The following is a 6405-nucleotide window of genomic DNA, read 5'->3' on the forward strand; positions in this document are numbered from 1 at the left end:
ACAATACAAAGGTTCAACCATGAGCCTTTCAACCTAACAACCTCGTATGGCGAGTCCGAGGTGAAGCCAGAAAAAAATCCTCAAGCGGGAAAGTTTGGCCTCAACTGGGAAGACCCATTCAGGGTCACAACTAACCTCGACAACGGAGCATACAGACTACAAGAACTAGATGGCAAGGCAATCCCAAAAGCGTGGAACGCCACCCACTTGAAGTTCTACTTTAGTTGACCTATACTCAAAACTCAATGTTGTACTCTTTTCCTACTCAGGTCTTTTGTCTCAAAAATAGAAAAATCAAGGTTTTGGCTTAGGGGGGTTTTAACGAGGCACATCTGGGGTAACAAAGGGAATTTGTACTCAATCAGATACATTGAATAAAATTCTACACCCCTTCATTTTCACATTTCTCTTATCAAGACAAGAACATCCATAGTCGTAGCTCTGAGGCTCTTAAAACCCAAGGTCCGCCCTTGGTGAGCCCCTCTTCTACCATGCAGTCTCCAGTAGGTGCCACTTTGTAAGAGGCACATATGCAAGAGCATATCACTGTGTCTCTAGCACGTACCACCCACTACGAGTGACATATGCGCAAGAGCACACTACCATGACTCCAGTATATGTCACCCATGGCGAATGACATATATGCTAGAGCATACCGCTAAACCTCCAGCACGTGCCACCCACGACGAGTGACATGTGCGCAAGAGCACACTACTATCGCTCCAATGTATGTCACATATGGCGAGTGACATATGTGCAAGAGCATATTGCTAAGCCTCCAGCATGTGCCACCCACGACGAGTGACATGTGTGCAAGAGCACACTACCATGACTTCAGTATATGTCACCCACGACAAGTGACATATATGCAAGAGCATACTGCTAAGTCTCTAGTATGTGACACCCACGACATGTGCGCATGAGCACCCTACTAAACCTTTAGTATGTGCCACCCACAACATGTGCGCACGGGCACCCTACTAAGTGTCCAGTGTATGCCACCTATGACGAGTGACATACATGCAAGAGCATATTATCATCATGACTCCAGTGTATGCCACCCACAGCAAGTGACATACATGCAAGAGCACATTGCCATCACGAGTTCAGTATATGCCACCCACGACGAGTGACATATATGCAAGAGCTTATCGTCATGTCTCAAGTACGTGCCACCCACGATGAGTGGCATGTATGCAAGAACATAGTGTCCAAAACCTAGATTGGACAATTCCCTGGTCAATCCTCCAAGGGGATCGCAAAACCCAAGGTCCAACCTTGGTGAGTCCCACTGATTCACACCACCATGCCTCCAGTACTTGCCACTTTATAAAAGGCACGTATGCTTGCAAAACCCAAGGTCCACCCTTGGTACATACTTCTACAAAACCTAAGGCATCCCCTTGGTCTGCTCATATACAGCAACTATGACGACCATCATCCAAAATCCAAGTTCAACAAGAAGAACTACCACCACACTATTTGGCAAGACTTTTAATCGGGTCAAAGCCACATCTACTCCTAATAACCATAAGAAGAGTAACTTTGCAAGTCAAGATGACCCACCACCAGATTGCATGACAAGACCTTCAATCAGGTGTAGCTTATACTCACTCCTCATAACCATCAGAGGAGGAACTCTGCAGGTCAAGCGACCTACCCCTCAACTGGTTGGCAAGACCTTTAACCAGGGGCAAGTCAGCATAACTCCTCACAACCATCAGGGGAGAAGCTCCACAAAATAGAAGGAAGCCCCATTAGATGGGTGACAAGACCATTAACCATCAATCTTTTCTAAGATGACTGATAATTAAAGTTTTCACACCTAGATTAAGAAAAATAAGTATTTAAAGGTTAGAGTAATATTTATTAGGGAACAATTTTAAATAGAGAAGAAAGCATGCATGAATTACAAAAGAAGAAGAAAATTGTTCCAGAAATGTATTTACCTATCTATTTGGCTACTTGAAAACATCATGAGTAAGGTGCGGGTTAACAACAATTTTCTTGTTATTGGGGGAAGGTTAAAAATGCATATCTATTTTTTTTATGCATTAGTGTATATCTAATATAAAAATGTTCACTCATTTCTTAGAAATTAAATTATTGTTATTTTTTGGTAAAATATTTTGATTTATCTTATGTAGGTTTAAATATGTTTTTGCTTCTTTAAATTTGGATCATTGTCTACTAAATTTGAATTTGATTTTTTTAAATCTCTCAATATTGGAAAAAAATCTTTTAGTTGCTCTACAAGTAAAAAAAAATTGCCACAAAGTGTGCATTCAAATGGTAAAAAATTAATCAGGAGGGATTGAAAAGAGCATTTTCCAAATTGAGATTAAAAAAATTAAATTTATGAGACAAAAACATCAATCAATCAAATTTAAGACACTAAAAATATATTTAAGTCTTTTATATAAATAAATATTTATTATTATTATAAACAATTGTTCATAGCAGTTGGAGTTGATCTAATGGCAAGGTAGGCAAAATTATCATTCTAGCTAGGTTCTGAAAAATATTTTTACTAACTAATAACTTTTTTTAAATAATTTCATAAATACTTGATAAAATTATTAATTTTTTGGAACTCAGCAAAAAATAAATATTAATTTTTTGGAGTGATTAAATATATATTTTCTTAAACCCTGTGATAATTTTCTCTCTTTTCATAGAAGGTTTCATCTATTGATCAATGATACGTGGTTAGAGGAAAAAATTCACTAAAAATAATCAATCATATCAATTTTTTTTATATATTAAAGTCAATATATCCACAATATAAATGGACTAAGAGGATCCCGGTCCAAGCATGTGGCAACCTGTTGCTCTAAGCTCAAGAAAAAAGAAGTATTTAGCATTAATTTTTATACAATTTTTATTATTAACCGATCAAATATAGTGGTAGTGATAATTATGTATGTTTTTTTTAACGATAAAAACATATTTTTTAGTTTTAAAAAATTCCAGTCAAAGTTCACTTTGAACCTTAAAATTTCTTGGATCAACCTAAAATGAAGGATAAAAGTTAGAGATGAAATACCTCTAGGACTTAAAGAATACTTCAATAAATATTTACATTATTATCTATTAATAAGATTCTTACATTGAAAATTAAATTCAGTGTCTTTTTTTTTTTAATGAATCATCTTCTTATCACCCGGATTAATCCTTTGCTGGTAAAATAAAACTGCCTGTGATTGAGAACCGTGAAGTTGCTGCTGAATTTCTAAGCACGCGGTTTCACTTATCCTATTGATTAAATATCCACTTCATTTCCAGAAATCTGTTTGATAGAGAAGGTGCAGAGCTTCTGGTTTGTTACTGAAGTTAGGTGTGGCACAGCGGTTTACATACTTTGAGGTTTACGATTCAGATTTTGCTTTCCTTAACCAATTATAAACTTACACTTGTTTATGTTGACGTAGGTAACTAACTTTTAGTTTTCTTGTTTTAAGAAAATAAAATAGAGGCAAAAGCTAATGTAAAAGGGGAACATACTTAGTTTTCTAGTTTTATGAGAATAGTGCCTTAAGAGAGCTAAAAATGAATTAAAAAAATGATTTTATATATAAAATTTCAATGTTTAATATTATTCATATATTTTACTGTATTTTAACAAACTTTTTATTTATTAGTTTTTAATTAATATACTTTTAAAACTATCGTTAATTAATATAACACTTGCAAAGTATAAGAGGGAGAGCTTTAGTGCTTTACTAGTCAATATATATAGTACTACCCAATTTAAGAAGTATTATCTTTGTTTTTAGTAGAAGATAATTGTGGCCTCTGAAGAAAAAAAAACACTTATAAAATATAAATAGATCGACTTAATAGACACTTAAATGGTTGTATATTATTTTTTTATTTTCATTTCTTTTTTTGACAAAGTTGCATAAGCGTTCTCGAGAAGTACTTGATCTCAAGTGTCATCTTGAGGAATTTTTGTTTATACAAGTATATACTTTGTATGCATGTGAATGTATACAAAAATCTTAAGGTATAACTTACATCTAGTCTTGTTCAATGGACACTAAAAATTTAATATTAATTAAGAGAGATCAATTTCTATCTCAAATAAAAAAGGTACTTATTGAATTGGTTTTACAAATTTAATTAATATTTTCCTCTTTTTTATTTATTGATATTTATGATATCGTCTGTACTAAACTAAAAAGAAACCAATAATTGATATATCATCATATAATTTTATAGCTGACATTTGACAAACGAGTATACTATGAATATTATTTTGAATTGAAGATTTTTTTTCCATTCACGTTTGAATTGGAGATTTAATAATACATTTCAAATGTCTCATTTAAAAATTAATTACCCCAAATTTCAAAGTAATATTAAGCATGTTGTGTTTCATAACATCATCTAGAAAAAAATGTTTTATGGGCGCAAGATAACATGCACGTTCATGTCATTAACTTTTAAGAATTTATTCTAATGCAAATTGAAAAGACTAGATTACAAGCAACAAATACTTAATCAAATTGCCAATATAAATAACATGTAGTTTGACTAGGTTTCCGTATTTCCCACTTTTATAAAGAAAATTAACATAATGATCTCAGCTAGTGCATCACAATGATAAGAATATTAATAAAGATCTCTTATATTCTATCTTCATGTTTTAAAATATAAAAGTAAATTTAATGGACCTTTCGCAAATTACTATATTTGTTTTTGTAACAATGAGGAGATTCAAATACTAAATTAAATTAAAAATAACAATAAAACTAGGCCTAGCTATATCACACTTACGCTTATATTATCATAATTCATATCATCAGCAACAAATATACTATACATTGATATCATTTCTCAGTAACATAGCTTTTGAGAATTGCGAAAGAGACCTGCCTCAAATTCTTAGAATTTGGATTATGTCGTAACTCAATTTGGATTGTTCTTCACTAATTTGGTTATATCGTTAATCAATATAAAATTTTTAACATACTATTTATGTTTTTTTAAGACTATAAAGTGTGTTGATACTCTCTTAATCTTTTTATTTTTATTTTTAAAAAACTATTGAGCCGATGCAGCTGGAGACGGAAAAGGGATCCCTAATTAGGTTGATGCCCATAAAGCAAACAACAACCAACAACACCCCTCCACCAAAATAACAAAACCATAGCCAAAAGGAGAAACATAACAAAGTTGTGGGGAGGGGGACTAGGCCAAAACCCAACAAGAGAAACAATAAAACCTGTAGTTAGGAAGATTTTGTCTATTTCTAAGGAACTCTTCCTTGGGAAAAGATGGGATGAAGTTCGACCAAAAACTGGTATTCATAAATGAAACACCAAAATTAGCAAGTTTGTCAGCACAAGAATTAACTTCTCTAAAAATATGGAAGCAAAAAAAATTATATCTTTACAAAAAGAAACAATTTTCTCATCTACATCTAATCTACCAAGGGACATAAGAAGGATTCTTGAAAGCATGAAAGACCAAGGTAGAGTCGCACTCAAGCCAAATGTGATTCCACCCCTTCTTCTTAGCCATTTCAAGAGCAATAATAGCCACAAAAATCTCAGCAAAAGAAGCTTATTAGTAGCAGCGTGACCAGGTGAGCCCCTCGTCGAACCATCAGAGTTGCACAGCGGAGGGATCCAAATCACTTTCTTGATAATCTGACTCTTTGGAGGGTGAACATCAATAGCAAAATGTTTACTCTTGGATAGAGTGAGCAAATTTGTCCTTGGTATGTGAACCTGGAAGGAAAATTTACAAATATATAAATATTTACAAGTGATCCCATAACAATCTAATAAGAAATTACTTAATAGGTTTAACAACCATCATTAAGATAAATTTTAATATTACGTTAGAATTTGGGTAAGATCCAAATCCAAATTTTCATATTGATGACATATATTTATATTTTATTTCTTGTTTCCTTTAGAAATTTTCCTTCAAATATAATCTTATTCAAGGCATCATCTTATATTAAATATAAACATCTTTTCTTACAAAATTTCAAATATTGGCTCGTGAAATTGTAAAAGATTAATCTCTTCTATTAAACTCAATCCGAGTTGATTTTAATATTTGTATATCTTTTAATTAACAATTGCCGTATTTGTATATCTTTTAATTAACAATTGCCGTAAATTGAAATCCAAGAATGTGACGGAGGCTAGCACGTGTGTGTCGTTCTTGTGACTCACCAACCATTGATCGATGGGTCTTTGTTCAACCTATGTTTTGTTGGCAAATTTGAATTTCTTTAATTAACCTCTTTGAAAAGGGATAATGACAGTGACAAATTCACTTATAAAAAGCAACTGGTTATTGGTCTTGGACCACATCTTATGGGAGAAGATCAAAGTCTTCAAAGATTCCCTAGCCATGTTAGAAAGAAAACAACGTGTAACTTGAAGC

Source organism: Glycine max, chromosome 6 (assembly GCF_000004515.6).
Source record: "Glycine max cultivar Williams 82 chromosome 6, Glycine_max_v4.0, whole genome shotgun sequence".
Lineage (NCBI taxonomy): Eukaryota > Viridiplantae > Streptophyta > Magnoliopsida > Fabales > Fabaceae > Glycine > Glycine max.